General features: G+C 37.0%; 1 protein-coding gene and 1 pseudogene across 6 annotated transcripts in view; both read left to right on the top strand.

The window, feature by feature from the left end:
• KCTD16 (potassium channel tetramerization domain containing 16) overlaps nt 1–23,696 on the top strand; it is a 311,156-nt gene that overhangs the window by 253,404 nt on the left and 34,056 nt on the right. The gene's annotated exons all lie outside the window — the stretch shown is intronic.
• On the top strand, nt 13,194–14,485 carry LOC129486981 (cyclin-dependent kinases regulatory subunit 1-like; annotated as a pseudogene).

The raw sequence follows: 23,696 nt of genomic DNA, 5'->3' as shown, positions 1-23,696 counted from the left end.
ACATCATCAGAACAGCCTTTACTGTGGATATTTCTACTAGCATTCTGATCACGACCACTTAAGTAATCTCTAAAAAGACTTTCCCTACAGCTTGTCTCTTCTATTGAGCTCTCACCAGAATCACCCTTAATACTTCATTTGCAAAAATACAGGCTTTTTCTAGCCTGATCCTCTAAAATTCTTCCAGATTCTGCCCATTACCCAGTTCCAAAGCCATTTCTTTGCAACTGAAATGGTGTTTTTTTAAAAATAGTATTAGCTCCATTTCTCAGTACCAATTTTCTGGCTTAGCTTATTTTCTGCTGCTGTAACAGTACTACAGACTGAGTCATTTATAAAAAAAAATATAAGTTTATTTGGCTCATGATTCTGAAAGTTGGAAAGTCCAGGAGCATGGCACCAGCATCTGGGGAGGGTCATACCATCAAGGGAGGTATCATAGGGCAAGCAAGTGCATGAGAAAAAGAGACAAGATGGGAACTGGACTTATCTTTTTATCAAGAGCCCACTCCTATGGTAACTAACCCACCCCCTTGATAATGCCATTAATCCATTGATAAGGGTGGATTCCTCATACTTAATCGCCTCTTACATTTCCAACCTCTTAATACTGTCATAATGACAATTAAATTTCAGCATGAGTTTTGGAGAAGGCATTCAAACCATATTACTTTTTCCATTGGCCATTTTTCTATCCCCTATGTATGCTACACTTATTCCCACTTTAGGTCTTTCGTTTTCTCTGTTCCCTCTTCCTGGAACACTTTGGCCTAATTTATAATAAGGTTAGCTGTTGCACAATGGGAGAATGTAGCTGAGTATGCTTGGTAGCAGAGGAGCTCTAGGTTCTAGGAAATGGGATTGCAAATAATATTACCCAGACACTTTGTGAGAAAATGTTTCAGGATAAAGAAGTTGGAATAAACTTCCAGCTTAAATGAGGTTGCTGGTTTGAATTAAGGGGGGCTGAGTATCTTGATCTTCTACTCAGGATTCAGTTGTTAGCATCGAGGGCTAGCCTCAGTCAAATTCAATAGACATTCCTACTTTATTTTCTGGGCTCCTTTTCTACCTTCCAGTGACCTCACTTTTTGGAGACTCAGAGTCATATACTCTTTAATTACTCTCCAGAACCCCTATTGTGTTACATTCTCTGAGGAGGGACCCAAACTCTCCTCAAATGGTTTCTCCTTATATTTCCTGATACATCCAAAATCTTGTGCCCTCTTGAATCTGATATAAGCTATTTCTTTTTAAAAAAAATTGAAGAAGAGAAGATACATCTTGGATCACTGGTTCACAAAATTTATAAGCTATTTCTTTTTTAAAAAAAAATGAAGAAGAGAAGATACATCTTGGATCACTGGTTCACAAATTTGTCTATATCTTCAAGTCATCTATGGCATTTTAAGAAACACAGATTCCTGCTATCATCCCCAGAGATGATGATTTAAGTGGTATGGAGTACAGCCTGGGTACCTTCCAGGTGATTCTAAGACACAGCCAAGATTGAGAATAACTGTCTTAGATTATACTCCTGCAGCTAAGATATAGCTCCAGTGGAAATAACATAGACTTTGAAATTAAATAAATCTGGCTTCAGATTAGGAATATTAAAAAAAATGGAAAGGTTGCTCCATTTCCTAGTTTGTGAATTGGATTAGGTTACCCAGTCTCAATCTTGTATAGTTCATTTATCAGTAAAATTAAGGTAATAATAACTACCCCAGCAAAGGGTTGTGATTATTGAAATAGCTTAGCACAGTATCTGTCTCAGAGTAAGAACTCAAAGAATTTGACCTCTTTCCCTTCATAGCCCTTGACTTGTGGCCACAGAAAGGCTGTGCATGCTCCATTTATAGAGTCCTTCTCCCTTTGTTATACCCCGTAGAAGGACAAAGACTTAGCTGGCAATATGCCTCAAAACTCTGTACACCAGGTACACCTTCCTTAGTTTGAATATGCATTGTTACATATTCTAACTCAAGGACATTGGAAATAGATAAAATGTTGATAAGCCATTCTTTGCTGTTGCTTGTCTGTTAATCAGCGTCTTGAAAACAACTCTAGACACCAATATCTTGTTTGTCTCTCTGATGCCAGCACTTGTATAACAGCCAATTACAAGACATTTGTCATTTTTTTATACCATAACTAGGTAATTTGATTTAAACAGAGGAATTTTCTGTTGATAAATCTAGGTAGATTACCAAGTCAGAATACATTTATTAAAACACCAATTAGACCTTGCTCCCTCATCCATCACAAGACCTTTAATTCTTATGTGGTTTTGTCAGGGTGTTGCAGGAACCATGTTTGCCTGAGTGAATGACTTAAATCAAATTGTCATTTTACAAGGATTACCTTATCTTTAAACTTCAAGGCAAGTCATTCTTTATGTACTCTGTGAATAATAAGCAATATTGTTTTCAAGCCCTACTACTACATCGTTGGGATATAGCAGGGGAAGTAAGTCCAGGAAGCTAAAGCCAAAAGGTGGTGTCCTCCAGAGGGAGGTACACTCCCAGGGTGCCTGTGAAGATGAAGAAACACACCAGTGACAGAGTGCAGTGGAAAATTGAGTTGTCAACAGTCAAGGTTGGGAAGAAAATATTTGAGAAGAGCAGATGCAGTTCCTTAATAATTATTTTGGGTGTTCTTAAGCTGAACACAATGTACTTCTCATCTTTTCTCCAACTTTTGTTTTTTAACATCAGTTGACAAGAATAATATTTCTTACTTTCCTAAAATGTCTTTTCGATTGTGTGTTCTGCTGCTTCCTACCTGCTGATACCTTGCATGAACATATCTGTAGCAGGTGGCAGTAAAAGAGCTACTCCCAAAGGAGAAAACAATAAAGAAGACAGGGGTTGGGCAGGCAGGAAGGTGAAATCTAAGGAAACGGTGATGAGAAAAGTGGAATAGATTGATTTTGAAGAAAAATCTCTCAGTAAATCTTTATCAAGCACTGATTTGGGACAAAGCATTATGAATGTATTTGTCAGTATTTTTCAGTTGGAAGTGTCAAAAATCCACCTTAGACAAGCTTAAGCAAAAGATTGGGAGGATACTGGCATGGCTTGCAGAATAAACAAAGCATCTGAGTTCCCTATGGCTGCTTTTCCCTCTGTAAGTTGCATTAATTTTCTCTAGTTACAGGAAGTACTTCCCTGAGCAGCAGAGAACATGACCTCAGGTAGTTAAGGTAGTGAAATAACACCATTTTATTTGAGCGACCCAAGATATAGAATTTTCTCTGAGAGCCCAATTTAAGGTATCTTGGGAAGAACTCTGGACCAGGTTAGATCACATACCTCTCTTTAAGCAATCATGCAGCATAGGGAAATGGTAGGCTATGATTGGCAAAGTCTGAGTCATACACCTATCCTTGGCTGGGGATGCAGTACCATGATTGATATTACCATGAGGGCCAAATGTTTAGAGTCGGAAAGAAGCTATTCCTTAAGAAAAGAAACTATTACTAGAAAAGTTGGTATTGTGAGTGAGGAGTGATATTGGGCAAACACCCCCTGAGCAACAACTGAACTAAAATAAGGAATACAAAGGTGAACAAGGCAGACAGGAATATACAGTGCCGCCAAGGAACTTACATCCTGTCAGGGGACTCAGACATGTTCATAAATACCTTTAAATCTAAGGACCAAAGCAAAAGGTGAAAAAAAATTGAAAAGAAGGAAAGGAGGAGAAATAGGAAAAAGAAGAAAATGGGCTGAGCAGAGAGCAGATAGGCCTAGCTTTTTATAGGATAACAAATGTATGAGGCTACAAGATGACTGGAATTATAGTCATGGGAAAAGAACAGGTAGTACAATATGAATGTGCAAGCTAGCTGAATCTATATGATATCTTCAGGGGCATTGTACCTGTGTAAGCCCTTGTGTGGTCATTGTTTTTTCTTAACAAAGCAAATCAACAACAGAGACCTCATTTTCCCTTCCAACTTGGCAAGCATACATATCTTGCACTAACTAATGAGTTTCATGTTATATTACGCAGACAAAATCCATTATTTAAAAAAAATAAAAAATATGAGAAATTTGAAATGGGAATTGCTGTCAAATCAAGATGGCAGAGAACAGGAGGATAGAATGATAAGGAAAGGAGTGGGGTAAGGTTCAGGTGGTGTGAGGGAAGATGAGTTCTCTGTGCTTCTGAGTTTGCCTGTGGCAGATGCATTTTAGTAGGAGCCAAAAGGGTTGGCTTCTGGGCCAGGCTCTGACAACAACTTGCTATGTGGCCTCAGGCAAGTCAATTCACCTCTCTGGACCTCACATTCCTCATTGCTAAAATGAGAGAGATTGAATTAAATTAGGGATGGCAAATTGTTTTGCCACATGTGCCAATTCTGATCAATTAGCAGTGAGAAGGGTTGTGTCTGGATTCAGTGGGAAAGACTTCAAGCAATGAGACAGGTAACATGTTAAGCCATCATCTGTCATTAGTGCTTTAGTGGGAATTAGTTTGCCAGGATTTTTCCATGTGACAGATGATGCATTTTTTATCCCCCTGGGAAAGAGTGTGAGGATACTGATCCAGCCTCCCATCTCTCCAACCAAACAGAAGGTCTCTCAATTTTCACTGGCAACATCCCTGGAATGAGTTTTCTGCACATTACTGTCCTAGCCTTTCATTTTATAGTGCTGTGCAGCTATTTTTTAATGCATAAGCCTCCTTGAGAATCTAATAATAGCCACAGACCCTTATCCTAAATAACATAAATATTCCATATTTTGCATACAGTTTCAGGGGTTCCATAGTCCTCCTGAAGACCAAATGTATAGCCCCAAGAAAGCTCTCCATGATCATGAATTCCAGATTAAGGACCCTTGAGATTAAATGCAATGGTACTTTATCAGGATGCTAAAATACTACTAATTATGAATTGAGAAATTAGAAAAAACCTCATTGCATATTTAAATGAAGTTGCGTCTGTCAAAACTAACTAGCAGGTAATAGCCTACCTGCATATCCATTTAACGTGTTTAGTCCATTCAGTAAAAGAAAATCAGGAATTGTTCTTCTTTTTTAAATAACTGATCATATGTTTTACTTCAGTATAATAATTGTGTTACATAGTAACTTGAGCAAGATGAAGAGACTTGCTTTAGCTTCTTCACAAATACAATGAGATACTTGAATGACCGACTTAAAGTCTATGTCAGCTGTAGTGCTTTTCATATTCTAGTATGTAGTTAAATAATTCACCAGTGCACAGCTTACTAATGGAATCAAGTTTGGCTGTTTAACTCAGTTGATTTTAATAGATGAGTGGCCCTTAAGTCTTAGAGTGCACACAAATTGTCTGGAATGTGTTTAAATGCAGATTGCCAGGCCCACATCACAAAATTTTTGGTCCCTGAGTCTGTGAGAGGAGCCAAGAAATCTGCATTATTAAAGCCCTCTTCTAGTGATTCTGATGCAGGTGGTTCCAGCAGCATAGTTTAAGAAACATTGCACTAGAGGGTTGGCAGTGGGAGACAAAGATCGTATTTTACTGTTTTTATTCCGACACAATACTGTGCACAAAATAGATAATACATGCACTCAATAACTTGAATTATTTGTATGTTAATGATTCATGGAAAAATTGCCTGGGCTTATAAACATTTTGAAGAGTATTGCATACCATAATATAAAAAATAATGGAAAATATTAACACCAAACCATGTGTCTTAGGAATCACAACTAAATTTCCTCTATGACGTTTTTTCAATATGTAAATCATTTTAAGCACACATTTTCTAACACAATGAAAAGAGCAATGTGTACTCTATAATTCAATAAAAATGAAATAGATGATGTGGTACTTTCTTCTTTTTCCACTGTTCTAATGCACCTTGCAAACGGATGCTGTTTGGCAATATATACATTTAGGTCTTCATGCCATTTCACTGGGTTTTGGCTTACTTGGATTTTCATTTTAAAATGAAACCAATATTATCTTTTTTCCTTTTTAATCTGAGTAGGATACTTTTCAAATTAATCACTAGAAGGAAGGTAAATGGGATTACTAGTGTTTAGCTCCTTTTATGTGCTGGGAACATTAATAAGTGCTCACAAACATTGTGCCAAGTAAGCCTCACTACAACCCTTTAAGAAACAATTATTATACCCATTTTATATATGGAGAAACAGATTCAGAGAAGTAAATTTCTCAAAGTCACCTAGCTAGTAGCCAGTAGAACTGGAAATTGTCTTTTGTAACATTTTTAGTAAACTTTTTCGAGCACACTTATGTTATCAGGACTTGTCGAAATGATATCTTTGAAAAACACTTTATATATCAATGACCATAACATGGCAGTGGTACACCTGGGCAAGACAGAATGACTTATATTGGATCAGATTCATATTCCAGTGGCAAAGACAAAAACATAACACTAAATGTGTGTGTGTGTGTGTGTGTGTGTATCAGGGAAAAACAGAGTACTGATAAAACTATTCAGTTTACCCAAACAAATTGCTTTCCTCTGCTAATGTAATTTTATTATTTCTTCTGTGAATGCCAAATTTTCTTGAATTGCTCTAGACTTTCTTTTTTATTTACAGCTTTTTATGTTTGTTTTATGTACCAGCTACTTATATATGTGTATATGTATGCATACACACACATTTTAAATCTTTTAATAAACATATTTTTAATTTTAATACACATATATTTAATCTTCACAGTTGACATAGGAGGTAGACATCATTGCCAAAATTATTTCCATTTTACTCATGGGATAATAGATTAGTGGAGAGATTAAATGATTTGTTCAAGACCAAACAATATTAAGTGGCAGAACCAGGTTTGTACCTAAGTCTGTGGGACTTTGAAAGCCTGCTCTTCTATTTTCTTACCTGTCACAGTAGGCATCATAAACGGAAATACCTACAGAAGCCAGACTAGTAAGTGTAGGAAGTCAGAAGTAAAAAAAATATAAATAAATTACTTGGCTTTTTTGTCCACCTTCTGTTTTCTAGCTTTGGATAGGGACCTGAGAATAGAGAACTCTTTCTCTGTTATTAGAAAATAACAGGTCAAGTGCAGTGATAAACTGCAACCGATGGTCATCCCTGGTGTCATGAGGCAATACGGAGTGGCACAGACTGTAATGAATGGGACTTAGAGGCCCAGCCGTTACTCCCCTTAAGACAATTGCTACGTGAATCCATGGTAGTCCAGAGGCACCGGATTTTCTGATGTTTTCAAGAAAAACTGTAATTCTAGATTTTCATATAACATCTGATTTTTTAAAAATGACCAATTTTTTGAGATTTAGGCAAAATGCTTACCAAACGAAACATGTACGCAGGCCAAATGAAGTTTCTCAACCATTTGTTTTCGACCTCTGGCATTATCACCTATTTGAAGTTTAAACATAAGTAGAAAACCAGCATGTGATGTCACATTCACCTCCACAGGCTTCCCAAGTAGACTGTGATAAGGTCCTCCTACTTCAGCTTTATTATATCCCTTTGTTCCTTCTTACATGCCTGGTAGAGTTAATGTGTCTACAATAATGATGATGTTTGAAGTCCTTAAAGCCTTGTTTTTCTGCTCTAAGTACTACATCATACTCTTGCTTGTGAGGAACGACGTGGTGGTATATATCTTTTGTTGTTGTTATAGTCACTGCCATCAGGGTTTTCCAATAATGCATTCTGTGAGGCAGCTGCCCCTGTGTATTATATTATCAGCCACTGATTATGCTGGCCCAGAAAGAACTCGAGAGGTGGTTCTTGCCACACACCAACTTCACCAGCAGACAGAGCCCTCAGCTCTACTAATCTGTGAAATTGTTTCCCACTTCCCAGCACACTGAAAGCTAATTGCTTTCTTCAATGAAACTAAACGATCCACTGAGCCAGTCTGAACTGGGAGATGACTCACCTGTTACAGTCAGCTTATCTCTAAGGTTGTTAAATCTTTATTGTTCGGACATAATTAACCTTGAAGACTGAGCTGACCGTGTGGGAAGCTTTACCTTTCTGGGTGGTTTTTGTCTCTCATTTTAGAATTGGAAGTCTACTCCCAAGCTAGGAAATGATTTACCTTTACTAGATATTAGAGGTAGTCACCTGCTTTTTGTTGGTGAATTAATAGCTAAATTAATTGTATTTCACAGAGGGACATAATAATATTCATAGACATCATAATATTCAGTATGAGGATCCTGAATGAGGGAGGGATGTGTAACTCATGGGATACTACTGCTCATATAGATTACAGCAATCCTTATAAAAGGCCAGAGGGAGGGAAAATTAGGCTCCATTGGTTCTGTACTTCATCTCATTTATTAATACTTACCATGTTTTTCCATCAGTTTTCATGTAATGTTATGCATTATACACTTTTGATATGATACGAAGGAATTGATTGTAACTGGACAAACTTAATGAAGTTTTAAAACAATCATCCAAAGCCTACTCCTTCATTCTTGTTGAAGTGATTAGAATATTGGCCTAATCAGTATCTAAAATATGTCATAATACAGCTGAATCATAGAGGTGGTTATTATCACTGAATAGATCATGTGAAACTCTTTTCTTTCCTGTAGCGCAAATACAATTGTGACATTGTGGGAGACAACATTGTGGGAGCCAAGGAACCACTGGTCTTAATATGAATGCTTATTTCCTAATGATGAAGGCTGTTAGATGGTGGAAATATCTCTCTGCGGAAGCCAGAGGAGCTGAATTCTTTCTGTCACTTTAAAGTGGAAGAGGAAGGCACATGAGGAAGGGAGCTAGGAGATGTGCTGTGAAGTTTAGAAGGGGAAGTGGCCAGAGGCAAATGTCAAGAACCCATGGGTCCATGGTTTTTATTGGTTTCTTAAAAAAGTTTTTGTGATCCTTTGTAGCTTCATAAAAAATTACAGTTCATTCAAGAAAAATATAAAACAAAGTGGATTATATTTTAAAAGCCCTGATAGCCCCCTTACCCACTCCATTTTACTGAATAGCTATGACCTTAGCTAAGGCGTTTTACCTGTCTGTAAATTGCTTCATTTGTTTATCTATAAATCAAAGATAACAGTAGTATCACCCATAGATTTGTTGTGAGATCTGAATAAGTTGCTGATAGCAATGTCTTTCCAGATCACTGTGTGTATCTGTTGGTTTAATCTATCTACTATATTATTCAGTCACTTGGTTTTCCCTACACCAGTTTATCATGAATATCACTTCATGTTTTTAAATATAGAACTACCTCATTCTTTTTCAAAGTATGTTTTATATTTCAAAATGTGAACATACTATAAGCATCCATCTCCTTTTAAGGAATATTGTCCTTATTGCCATTATTAGATATTACAAACAAAATTCTGCAATAAATATTCTTGTACATCTTGTACATATACTATTCTTTTTTTTTTTTTTGAGACGGAGTCTTGCTCTGTCGCCCAGGCTGGAGTGCAGTGGTGCAGTCTCGGCTCACTGCAAGCTCTGCCTCCCAGGTTCACGCCATTCTCCTGCCTCAGCCTCTCTGAGTAGCTGGTACTACAGGCGCCCGCCACCACACCCAGCTAATTTTTTGTATTTTTAGTAGAGACGGGGTTTCACCGTGGTCTTGATCTCCTGACCTCATGATCCGCCCGCCTCGGCCTCCCAAAGTGCTGGGATTACAAGCGTGAGCCACCGCGCCCGGCCTGTACATATATTATTGTATATTACCGGAAATGGGATTGCTAGGACAAAGGACCCATATATTTAAAATGTTGATAAATATTGCCAATTGTCTTTCAAAGAAGTTGGGGTTATTTATACTGCTTGTAATAGTATCAGATAATTTCCTTCTCTTTGTGCTTTTGCCATCCTTGGTAGAAGTGATTTTGTTTTGTGGTGGTGGTTGTTTTTGTGTGCTCTGTGTGTGTGCGCTTTCGTGTGTGTGTGTGTGTGTGTGTGTGTAGTTTTATTCTGATGCCATTCTCCAAGAATTCTGTAACTGTTTTGTTGTCTCCTCTGTCCTACATTCAGTACTTCAGCATTTCTCTGCTATTTTACTGGCCTAGAGTCCGTTCTCCAGCATTTTCTGGTACATTGCTTTCAGCCATCCACACACCAAAGGGGCAAAGAACAGTTGTGTTGTAGGAGCATATTTATAGAGCTGCTCTTTCTAGCTCCCTGTGGGAACCACTTTAGTTTTAACTAGGTGACCTGTTGTGCAGATGTGACTATAAGGTGGAAGCTGTCCAAGTCTCAATTCTTTTCTTCCTCTCTGTTGGGCTAAAGCTAAATCCTGTGGGACTTAATAAATGTTTACACTTTGGGGCAGGCAGACCTGGCATAGTGGCAGATGGGATTGACTTCTAACTACTTATTATGATTAATATGATCTGGTGCCCTAAATACCTCTTTCATGGCTCTGTAACAGTGTTAAGCATGCTCTCCTTAGGATTTAATTTTTAAAGACCATGTAAAGCACTGTTCACTTTATTTTAACCCTTTGACCTCATTTTGTAAGGCTATTTTTCATGGCTTGGAGGATTGGCCTCACGGAAAGAAAAAGGATTCTGGGTTCAGGAGACCTAGATTCTAGTCCAGAATAGCAGGTAGTTGGAGACTACCTATGAGGCCTGTGTCCACGTTCCAGTTTTGCCAACTACTTCCTAGAAAATATTGGGAAAAGTGTTTAAGGTTTTGTTTTTTTTTTTCTGAGATGGAGTATCGCTCTTGTCGCCCAGGCTGGAGTACAGTGGCGCAATGTTGGCTCACTGCAGCCCCTGCCTCCCGGGTTCAAGTGATTCTTCTGCCTCAGCCCCCTGAGTAGCTGGGATTACAGGAGCATGCCATCACGTCAGCTAATTTTTGTATTTTTAGTAGAGACGGGGTTTCACCATGTCGGTCAGGCTGGTCTCGAGCTCATGACCTCGTGATCCTCCTGCCTCGGCCTCCCAAAGTGCTGGGATTATAGGTGTGAGCTACCAGACCCGGCCAAAGCAAAAGTGTTTTACTTTTTAAGGATTAAGTTTATTTTTGTGTAAAATGACTATAATAATATGTACTACTGGTATTAATCAACATTCTTGGATGTTGATAATAAAAATGGACTCTGGAAGTTTTAAGCAAAAAGAATGTTATCAAAAGGACATCAGGACTTCACAGAAAACCAGGAAACCGTAGATTCGGTTTTGGAAGACAGGCAGGAATTCAGGTCCTCAAGAGGCTAGGCCACAGGTATGATCTGACTCAGGTGTCCCAGCTGCTGTCCTCCATGATGAATAAATTCTCATACATCTTTTGCATTTGCATCATCTCCCTCAGGTGTGAATTTCTGGGAGTAATCAACTCACCAAGCCTGAGTTAAGTACCCGAGCTGCCAGAGAACAGGGAGAAAGAGTAAATGTCTCATTGGGCCTCTACAATGGGAAACATGTTGCTGCCTTCAGCAAGACCACGGGGCAGGAGTAACGGATGGGTTAATAGTGTGGATTCAGGATCCAAAAGCCCTAGGTTCAAATCCCAGTCTCATGTCTTAATTTATTTGTTCTTCATAGATAAATGAGGATTAAGATACTTACCTCATTAGGGTCACTGTGAGGATTGAATGAGTCAATATTTGTCAAGTTCTCAAGATAGTATCTGACATATAATATACTCACTAGATATTATCTATTAATATTATTAATTTCCCCAAATAGGAAAGAGTTAATACTGGATAGCCAAACACAAACACAAAACCTAACAAACAAACAAATATCAACATTTACAGTAGTAACTATTCAATATCTAGCCGTTGTTTTTCCTATTTTTTTTATGAATTCCAGCTCTGAAACTAACACTTTCATTAGTATAGATCATTATTATTTTCTTTGCCTATAAAATGAGAGGGTTGACCACACGACTTTTAACGTACCTGTCAATTCTGGGATACTAGCAATAGGACTCAAGAGAAGGCAGACTTTGCTGGGAAAAGGTAGGGAATGGCTTAGATCTTTGCTGCTCATTACAATAGCCGCATGTGGCTATTGGACATTTGAAATGAGGCTATTCTAAATTGAGATGTTTTAAGTTTAAACTGTCCAGTAGATTTCAAAGACTTAGAAATGTACTTTACATTACAAAAGAGATGTAAAGTAATAATTTTTAAAATATTGATTACGTGTGAAATGATTTTATGTATATTAGGTTAAATACAATATATTTGTTAAATTAATTTTATGCACTTATTTTTACTTTTTTTAATGCGGCTACTAGAAAACTTAAAATTAGATGTGTGGTTCACATTGTATTTCTATTAGCCAGCACTAGACTATGTATATGAGTAAGTCTGGAAACAGTACAATGTTCCTTGATTCTGCATTAGTGAAGATATTTTCATTTTTAAGTGACAGAAATCTTATTCAATCTGCTTTTAAAGGAAAAATTAGAATATAATGACTCACACATAGCTGAAAAGCACAGGAATAGACTGTCTTCAGGCCTGCCTGGATCCAGAAACTAAATCAATGTCATTAACACTCTATGAGCATACGTGTGGACTCTGTGCATCTGTTTCCGCTCTGTTTTCTGCTATGTGGGTATCACTCCTAGACAAGTTCCTATTTCATAGTAGCCACAGTAATAAACCTAGAGCTTTGAGAGGAGATGGGCTCATCCACTCAATTCCAATAAACCTAGCTTGGGTCATGTTCTCATACCTGCATCAATCACTGTGGTTGATGCAGGATGCTCTGTATCTGTTGAAAACATAGGACTGGGCGCGGTGGCTCACGCCTGTAATCCCAGCACTTTGGGAGGCCAAGGCGGGCGGATCATGAGGTCAGGAGATCGAGACCATCCTGGCTAACATAGTGAAACCCTGTCTCTACTAAAAATACAAAAAACTAGCCGGGCGAGGCGGCGGGCGCCTGTAGTCCCAGCTGCGCGGGAGGCTGAGGCAGGAGAATGGTGTGAACCCCGGGGGGCGGAGCCTGCAGTGAGCCGAGATTGCGCCACTGCACTCCAGCCTGGGTGAAAGAGCGAGACCCCGACTCAAAAAAAAAAAAAAAAAAAAAAATAGAAAACATAGGCTGGGTCACTGGCCTCTCCAGCTCTCCTTAGAGCACAGGTGGTGACAGCCACTTGAAGCCTATGGACTGAGAATGGGTTGCTAGGAAAGTATGTTTTCTGTTACCAGACCAAGGAAGAATGGCCACTGGACAGGGAAAATCAATAGTCAAAGGTTATCAGGGGTGAGAGAAAAGATGTACTTATCCTCTGTTTTTCGACTCGTTGATCTGAGCCAAAAAGCCTGTAAGTCACCATCTTCTACCTCTTCCTCACTCCCTTTATTCGGTTAGTCACCAAATTCTATTAATTTGCCTCTTAGAAAGCTTCATATATATTCCTAACTTCCTCTGTGTCTTTCACATGTTCCTTTCTGGTTCTAATTTCATCTGTTTTTTTTTTTTTTTTCTGGTTCTAATCTTATCTTGCTGAAATTCAAAATCTCTTCCCCACATTACTTCCAGAGTAATTATTTATTTAGTTCATTAAAAAATATTTGGTGCTGCTGGGAGTTGCTAGGATGTTGGTGGTGTGGGACTGAAAGCTTGCAGACGCAGCGATCATATTGCACAAATAAATTTACTATTTGGAGAAATACAATGATGAGGGGTTTGAGTATTGGCATGTCATGTTGCCCAAGGACATAGCCAAGCTGGTCCCTAAAACCCACTTGAATCTGAATGGAGGAATCTTGGAGTTCAGCAGAGTCTGAATCTGAATGGAGGAATCTTGGTGTTCAGCAGAGTCAAGGATGAGTCCATTACATGATCCGTGAACCAGAGCCTCACATCTTACTATTCCAGTGCCTGCTACCCAAGAAGCCAGATAAATGAAGCTGGCAAGCCACCTTCCAGCCTTGAGCTTTACACGGCTGTCCTTGCTTCCTAACATCTTTCTGATAACACTATTATGTTGCCTCCTTGTTTCTCACTTTGATATTTAAAAGATGTTCAACACGCTTTGTGAATGTGCTGGTAACTGTTTTGCTTCTTGAGTAGAGCCACCACCACCACAGCCCAGAGAGATGAGTGCTCTGTGGGCCACAGCCTCAGCTGAGTGTGACCCCAGAAGCCACGGTGTGCTCTGTATCCAGAACACAGTTGGTAGATGGAGGAAGCATCTGAGATTAAGATCATGGCTGTTACAGGGATCCTGTAAACTTGCTGTTTTTGTTTTTTCCTGCCAGGTGTTGTATGTATGGTGACTTGTGGATTTATGTTTCAATATAGTGGAAACTTTCCATATTATTCAAGAAGTCTGTTCATGTTAAAAGCCTTGATTAAAGAGAAAGTTTTCATAAACTAAAAAAAAAAAGTGTTTAAAAAAGCCCACCAACAACAGATGAAGAAAATGTCACAGAGCAAAATGCATTACTTAATGAATTATTCTAAGGCAAACATCCTGTAACCTAACCATGACCAGGTCAGAAAATAGAACTCGGTTAGACATTCTGGAAGCCCCTTCTCTGCACCACATTTCAAACACCACCCCTTTGTCCACCACACCAACTTTTATACTAAACATTTCCTTGACAGTTTTATACTTATCCCTCATCATTTTATCTTAAAATGTATCTGTTGAAAACACAGGCTGTTTGAACTACGGAGTTTCTCACGGTTTGCATGTGGCTGATTGCAAATGCATGGTACAATTCACTATATCGTCCTTTGTATTTTCTGCAGAAAATAGAAGTGGAATTGCTGTGTCATATGGTAACTCTATGTTTTACTTTTTGATGAACTGAAAAACCGTTTTCCAAATTGCCAGCACCACTTCACATTTCACCTCCAATGCCTAAGAGTTCCAATTTCTTTACATCCTCATCGGTACTTATTATTGTATGACTTTTTGATAGCCTAGCCATTCTAGTAGGTGTGAAGTAATATTTCACTGTGGCATGGTTCAGCAGCTCACACCGGTAATCCCAGCACTTTGGGAGGCCAAGGCAGGAGGATTCCTTGAGGCCAGGAGTTCAAGACCAGCCTGGGCAATATAATGAGGCCCTATCTCTACGGAAAAAAAAAAAACAACTCACTGTGGTTTTGCTTTGCATTTATCTAATGATGAATAATGTTGAGTATTTTTGATGTGTTTATTGACTATCTGTAGATCTTTGGATCTATTCGGATCCTTTGTTCATTTTTAATTGGGTTATTTATGTTTTTTATTGAGTTGTGAGTTCTTTATATATTCTGGATATAAATCCCTTATCAGATGTATGATGTGGGAATATTTTCTCCAATTCCATAGGTTTTCTTTTTCATTTTTTCAGTGATACCATTTGCAGCACAAAGTTGCTAATTTTGATGCAGTCTATTTTCTCATTCTGTTGCTTGTGCTTTTAGTGCCATATCTAAGAACCCATTGGTGGCTAACCCAAAGACAAAAAGATTTACTTTTGTTTTCTTCTAAGAGTTGTTATTTTTAGCTCTTACATTTAGGTCTGTAATTTATCTTAAGTTACTTTTTGTTTATGATATGAGGTCAGAATCCAACTTCATTCTTATGCATGTGGATATCCAGTTGTCCCAGCACAATCTGTTGAAAATACTATTCTTATTGAGTTACGTTGGTACTCGTACTGAGAATCAGTGACTATAGATACAAGGTTTTACTTCTGAATTCTCAGTCGTATTTTATTTATTTATATGTCTATCCTTATGTAGTACCACAGTGTCTTGATTATAGTAGTAGCTTTGTAGTAAATTTTGAAATCAGGATGTATGAGTTCTCTAAATTTGTTTTTTTTTAAAGATTTCTTTCAGCAATTTTGTATCTCTTCCATTTCTATATAAATGTTAAGATCCTCTTGTCAATTTCTAAAAAAAAATCTGGGATTTTTGTTGGAGATTGCATTGAATCTGTAGATTGACTTGCAGAATACTGTCATTTTAAAAGTATTGTCTTCCATTCATGAACATTTCAACATTTAAAAAAAGTTTAATATTTTTAATTTCTGTCAACAATACTTTATAGTTTTTAGTGTACAAGACTTGCACATCTTTTGTTAAATTTAAATGTATATGTCCAAATTTGTTAAATTTTCCTGATGGATTGATCCTTTTATCATTAAAAAATACCCCTCTTCATTGCTAATAGTATTGGTTTTTGTTACTGCCCTTGGATCAAAGTAGCTTATTAGTCTTCCAGTATTTTGTCAGAAGATGTGTTTAAGCCCTTTGTGCTAGCAAGGTTTCAGCTTCTGTTGATGTGTCTGAGTGAAGCTTTGGACATGCTTTGATTCTGTCCTAAATCTTTTCTCTGATTGCTTCTGAGTGGATGCTTCCTAGCACATGCCACAGCCTTGTGACTACCAGACACCACAGCCTTGTGACTAGCAGAGTTGACTGTGATATTATTATGAAGGCTCTTCTTGGCTCTCATTCTTTTTCTTTTCTCTTTTCTGTCTTTTTCTTTCTTTCTCTTTCTTTCTTTCTTTCTCTTTCTGTCATTCTTTCTGCCTTTCTATTTATCTTTCTTTCCCTCCCTCCTTCCAACTTTTCCTCCCTTCTTTTCTCCTTCCCTCCCTTTCTGCCTCCCTCCCTTCTTTCCTTCCTTCCTTTGATTATTTTGACTTATTTTCTGGTTGCTCTGTAATTCTGCTTGTTTTGGAGTTACCAGCCTTTTCTTAATCATTCTTCACCAAGATCTCCATTGTTGTTGACAACACTCTTAGGTATCAAACACTCCACTCTCTGTTTCACTTAAATTCAGCTCCCTCAGGTAGAGCTGTGGATCTCTTTGACTTTATAGAACCACAGCTAAGGTGGTCAAGCATGGAGGCCTGCTCTTTGAGTGACACCTTTGCTCTATACTAGGTACTAGGGATACTAGGGATAAAAGTGGAAGTCCCTGGTTTTTGTTTTTGTTGTTGTTGTTTTTTCCTTTTTGCCAAGGAACCTCTACCATCTGGGAAAGCTGGATATGAAACAATTGTGGCCTCAATATTTTCAGCCTGTTATGGTTTGAGTAGAACTTCCTTTATACAAGATAGAACTTGTCAAAATAAGAGAGCTCAAGTTCTCTTGGCCATGTTTGCCTAGAATCAAGCTTCTGCAACAGGGGTCTGGGGAGTAGTGAGAATGAGAAACGCAGGCAGACTGCCCTTATTTGGGTGAAACTGGAGCCTGACACTAGGATCTGGAAAGTGAGGTTACTATAAACTTCTCTAATGGGGTAGAGTTTCCATTACTTGGAGCTTATAAGTTGAAGGGCACGTAATGGAGTAGGTCATGGCTTAAACGCCATAGGTCCATTGTTCTTACCAAAAGTTTGTAAATTTTTCTTGAATAAATGTTTCTCCATTTGGTATATGCAATTATGATAATTTCTAAATACCTTAACAGTTGTTTTTAATAATTTCACCAAATAAATTATTTTTTTTTCTGGAGAGAGAGTCTGGTGGTATTCTTACTTCGTCGTTCCAGAAATTCTGTCTACTATATTTTTCATTTTCTGCTTTCATAAAGAGATGCTTCTCTTCCTTTACTATTGTTTATCTTAATGGTACAGTATATATAAGAAAGGTAAGTGAAAGCTTGATATTTTTCTTAACTTACTGATTTTCAAGATGATGAAGTGTTTTTCTGTCATCCTCCATATGTGACAAGTTACATTAAAAATTATCCACATGAATTCATTGATTTAAACATATTTCATGGCTTAAATCTATTATAATTATTATCATTATGAAGCTCAAGTTGTTCTATCCTTGGCCAGTGGGAGCCTCTTCAACTTGGCTTCTGAGTCTTTTTTATTTTTTGAGGATCTATAGCTGTCTTATTTTATTTTTACACAGTAAGTGAATATATTTATGGGGTACATTAGATACTTTGATACAGGCATGCAATAAGCAATAGTCAAGTCATAGAAAATGGATATCCAGCCCCTCAAGCACTTATCCTTAGTCTTTCTGACATGACTTTGGTAATTTTTGATAACTTTCTTGCTATCAGGTATAATAGGGTATTCCAGGATTATCTTATGTTTCCTCAACCAGATCTGGATTCGACTGTCTCCAAGGAGGCCTGGTTTATTTTGCTGAGAAGTGACATTTCAAAACTACAATATTGGTGCTAGGCATACTCACTGCTACTGGGATTGCCATCGTTTCATGATTTTTTTAGTGGAGAGAGTCAAAATACACAAACAACCTCCCCCCAACCCCCAGCCCCCCCCCCACACAAAGATAAAACACTTCACCAGTTCATAGTGATACTTCCAATTCAAATGAAAGACTATGGAGTGTTTACTTAAGCTCTTCTATATTACATTTGGGTTCCTTTTTTCCACATCAAAAATCATGGTTCTCAATAATAAAACATCATTTCAAGTAAATATGTGTTTAATGCTCACCACAAGTCCCTATCTTAACACCTCTTTAGTCATTTAAGTAAGGCTTGTTCTATTACAGATTTCCCAGAAAGCTTTTGAGCTAAATTCATCAAATTGTATACGTTAAAGATGCATAGTTTTTGTATGTCAGTCATGCCTCAATAAAAATTTTTTTAAAAAGATGCCCTCACATTTTACAGTTAATAGTTTGTGCCCTTTATACGTGTGAGTTTTGCCAGATACAAAACCTTTAGCTTCTACTTTCTTTCCTTGAATATTTTACATGTGTTACTACATTTTCTTCTGGCATAAAGTCTTACTATAAAAAAGTCTAATGATAATTTAATACTATTTCATTAATAAGACACATGCTTTCTTCTCCAAAAAGTCTAATAATTTTACTAGAAATATATTGGTGTTGTCTATTCCAGATTGATATTCTGATCTCCATAGTGTGCTCTTTCAAAATGTAATTTATACATATATATGTGTGTGTGTATGTATATATAAATACTTTCAAATGTATATAATATACAATATACAATTCTAATATATATTACATAATGCTATATAGTATTTATAGTAGTGTTATATTACATATATTAGATATGATATGCATATATATGTACACATATATATTTGACAATTAAATTTTTCTTTTTAGCATTTGTTCTGTTCCCTTGCCTCGTTTTTTCTTTAGGGACTCCTATTATATGTATGTGAAAATATATGAAATTTTTTGACCTACTTTTTATATTTGACATTTCTCTAGGACACTTTTGATCTCAACTTCTTAATTTTAAATTCTAAGACATTCTCTTTTGTGTTTATGTGCTCTTGTGTTCTAATTTAGTCTTCATTTCTTAAATTATTTATCCTTTTACTTATAATTCTTTCATAAACAACTGTCATCTAAGTCTGAGTCTTCTCTAATTCCAGTTTGTGTTGCTCTTCCATGTTTTGTATGAATTCTGGATGCGTTTGAGAATTTTGGAACAGTGGACTGCAATTTGAATCTCCTTTATGTGCATGTCATTCTGGCATGAATTTATTGTCTGGAAGAGTGTTATTCTGCTCACTTTTCTCTTTTCCTTATAACATCTTTGTATGGAAATTGTTATTCTGTCACTTAATTTCTCTTTTCTTATTACATCTTTGTATAGAATTTGAACTTAACAGTTTATGTTGTTTATTTATATGTGATTATCTTTCCAGAACATTTAGAATAAGCTGGGGTTCAGGAAATTTTTTAATTCCACAGAACTTCCCCTTCTGTTATTTTGGTATAATTTTCAAAAACATGGTTGCTTGCTTCCTGAGATTTCCTGGCTTTGTTCCTCTTCCTCATTTTGGCCTAGACATTCTTTTTGTTTCGTTATGGTCTCTCTATCTTGTTTAATTTTTATTCTACTCATAGTAGACTTTTTTTCTCAATATTTGGCCCCATCTTAGAAAGGAATCCTGATAAGTCAGTATTGAGGACTTATGGGGGCTAAACTGCTTCAATCCTTTCAGTCTAGTTTAGGGAGAGACTCTCCCAGTTTCTGTTTTCGGTCTTAAATTGGCTTACTATGCTTTCCAGTACATATCTGCTGACTCTTTGGGGGTTGTCCTATTCTCAAGTGCTTTAAACCCTACTTTCATGTTTTTTCTTCTTTCTATACAGATGCCATTATCATGTAGGTCTTGTGATTGTAGAGGATTTGTTCCCTTCTGCTTGTATTTTAATATTTGTGGGGATACTTTGTCAGCTAATTGTGTCATATATGTCCATGAGTTTCTGCTTCTGTTAGTTGGTTGATTTTTTAAATGTGGATATTTGAAGTGGTGAAAAACAATGCTGCCAATTCTGCCATTTCCCCCAAAATCCTGCATGGTGATCTTTTTAAAACACAAGTCTATGACAAAAACAAGCAATGGGGAAAGGATTCCCTATTCAATAAATGGTGTTGGGAAAACTGGCTAGCTGTATGCAGAAAACTGAAACTGGACCCCTTCTTTACACCTTATACAAAAATTAACTCAAGATGGAATAAAGATTTAAATGTAAGGCCCCAAACCATAAAAAACCCTGGAAGAAAACCTAGGCAATACCTTTCAGGACATAGGCATGAACAAAGACTTCATGACTAAAACACCAAAAGCAATTGCAACAAAAGCCAAAATTGACAAATGAGATCTAATTAAACTAAAGAGCTCCTGCACAGCAAAAGAAACTATCATAAGAGTGAACAGGCAACCTACAGAATGGGAGAAAATTTTTGCCATCTATCCATCTGACAAAGGGCTAATATTCAGAATCTACAAGGAAGTTAAAGATATTTAAAGAAAAAAACAAACAACCCCATCAAAAAATGGGCAAAGAATATGAATAGACACCTTTCAAAAGAAGAGATTTATGCAGCCAACAAACATATGAAAAAAAGCTCATCATCACTGGTCATTAGAGAAATGCAAATCAAAACCACAATGAGATACTATCTCGTGCCAGTTAGAATGGCGATCATTAAGAAGTCAGGAAACAACAGATGCTGGAGAGGATGTGGAGAAATAGGAACGCTTTTACACTGTTGGTGGGAGTGTAAATTAGTTCAACCATTGTGGAAGACAGTGTGGCAATTCCTCAAGGATCTAGAATTAGAAATACCATCTGACCCAGCAGTCCCATTACTGAGTACGTACCCAAAGGATTATAAATCATTCTACTATAAAGACGCATAAACACATATGTTTATTGCAGCACTGTTCACAATAGCAAAGCCTTGGAACCAACCCAAATGCCCATCAATGTTAGACTGGATAAAGAAAACGTGGCACATATACACCATAGAATACAATTCAGCCATAACAAAGAATGAGTTCATGTCCTTTGCAGGGACGTGGATGAAGCTGGAAACCATTATTCTCAGCAAACTAACACAGGAACAGAAAGCCAAACACTGCGTGTTCTCACTCATAAGTGGGAGGTGAACAACAAGAATATATGGGCACAGGGAGCGGAACGTCACACACCAGGACCTGTCAGGGCCTGGGGGACAAGGGGAGGCATAGCATTAGGAGAAATACCTAACGTAGATGATGGGTTGCTGGGTGCAGGAAACCACCATCGCACATGTATACCTATGTAACAAACCTGCACATTCCACACATGTATCCCAGAACTTGAAGTATAATTAAAAAAAGAAAAAGAAAAAAAGAAAATGCATGGAAGTTACAGAAGGATTGTTTTCAGGAAAAGTAAAAAAATGTATGTCAGAGTCTGAGACAGGGTAGATATTCACTATTTGTTAAAAGAAAGAATGAATAAATACATATACAACATAAACTAAAAACAAAACAATGAAACACAGTATAAAGTCTAAATATGACACTTCCATGCTTTACAAATAATTATTTTACTTTCTATTATCCTTAGATGAAGTACATGCTTCTGATAATGACCTAGAAGAATGGTTCCCCAACTTTGCTGTCTATTGGAATTAGCTAGTGTGCTTTTCATTGCAGTTGCTCAGATTATACCCTAGACCACTTAAATTAGAAGCTCTAAGGGTGAGACCAAGCATCAGTATTTTTGACACTCTCCAGGTAATTTCAGTGTTTAAGGACCACTAACTAGAAGGACCTTTACAATCTGATCTGGCTCTTTTCTACCCCATCTCTCTATTGTGATGCCCTTTAACAAGCTCACAGTCCATGCTTCAGTCATATCCAGTTACTTGTAGTTACCAAAATTCACTATCCCGTTGATGCTGTAGTCTCTTTTCCTATACTGATCTCTTTGCCTAGAATTTCGCCTTGCCTCCAAATGACTGTTCAGCTGATAATCACCCTATTATGTGTAGGTAGAAGATCTAAAGATTATTACAAGTACCTGGTTTTAACATAGAGCAAGGAGAATGGTCAATTCATTGTAAATCTAGATTTTGTTTCTTTCTCTGTACTGGGCCCAGTGTTGAACCCTAACTGTCTAAGCCAGTTTCTACTTGGAGGTGAGCCTTCAGCTGTCTCTGGTTACCTCTGTGAGTTCTTGGAGATGAAGTTTTGGTCTTTGGAAAGTTTGTTGAGCAGGATGAGTTACTGATCAGGACCTCTACAGCCTGTTTACTTCTCTGGTTGATGATTTATATTCGTAACACTGAGGCTGAATTTGGAAATTAGGCCTGCCACTTTAAAATATGCTTGGCTTGGTTCTGGTATTGTGAGGAGTGGATTCTTATCAGCGGTTGCATTAAAACAGCATCAGAGACAAGAGCAAGCATATTTTTAAAATGACAGCTCTAAGGAACCTTCCTGTTTTAGATTAAATCATGATTCCAAAGGCTAAGCCCTGGATTAAAGATTTTGATTTGTCTCCATATTCTCTTAATCAAATCTCTTTTTCCTAATGCTTCCATCCTTAGGAAAAATGAGAAACCACTTCCTCCTAATGGCTTTTATTATATCACATTAGGTCTCAATAGATAGCAAGTAATTCATCTTGGTTTAATATATGATAAACTTTTGGTACAATCAAGGAACCACCTTGAAATTATTAAAAATAACATCATAGATTAATCTTCACAGTCGTGGAAAGAGGATCATATAAAGTCTGGAAGCATTTACACAAAAATAGGAAAAATTGTTACCTTTTTGTGATGGAATTATAGGTGGTTTTAAGATTCTCAGTGTTCTTCTCTGACTTTTCTGATTTTCTGCAGTCAATATCTATATGTACATATAAATTTAAAGAAGTTAAGTATAGTTAGAGAGTACTCCTCTAAGAGAGCAGATGTTCTCTTTTTCAAGACTTTAGGTATAAACTTAACCAAAGAAGTGAAAGATTTGTACACTAAAAACCAGAAAATGTAATGAAATAAATTATACACAAATAGACTCAAAGACATTTAGTGTTCATGGATTGGAAGACTTGATATTGTTAGAATGTGCATACTATGCAAAGCTGTCTACAGATTCAATGCTATACCCATCAAAATCTCAATGGGTTTTTTATAAAAACAGAAAAAAAACTAAAATCCATCTGAACCCACAAAAGACCCAAAATAACCAAAGTGATCTCGTAAAAGAACAAAGTTGATGGCATCAGACTTCCTAGTTTCAAAATATACCCATGTAACAAACCTGCATACATACCCCCTGAATCTAAAATAAAAGTTGAAATTATAAATAAATAAAAAAATTATATGGAAAACAAAATATGTTTTGGATCTAGATAGATCTGTAATTAACATAGTATGATACTTGCATAAAGATGGATCTGTAGACCAATAAAAATAATAGAGAACCTAGATATAAATCCATGCACAGTAAACTAATCTTTGACAAGTTTGCTAAGAATATGTAATAGGGAAAAGTATAGTCTTTTCAAC

Source organism: Symphalangus syndactylus, chromosome 7, assembly GCF_028878055.3.
Source record: "Symphalangus syndactylus isolate Jambi chromosome 7, NHGRI_mSymSyn1-v2.1_pri, whole genome shotgun sequence".
NCBI lineage: Eukaryota > Metazoa > Chordata > Mammalia > Primates > Hylobatidae > Symphalangus > Symphalangus syndactylus.
The sequence above is the reverse complement of the archived record's forward strand: the minus strand, read 5'-3'. Positions and strand labels throughout refer to the sequence as shown.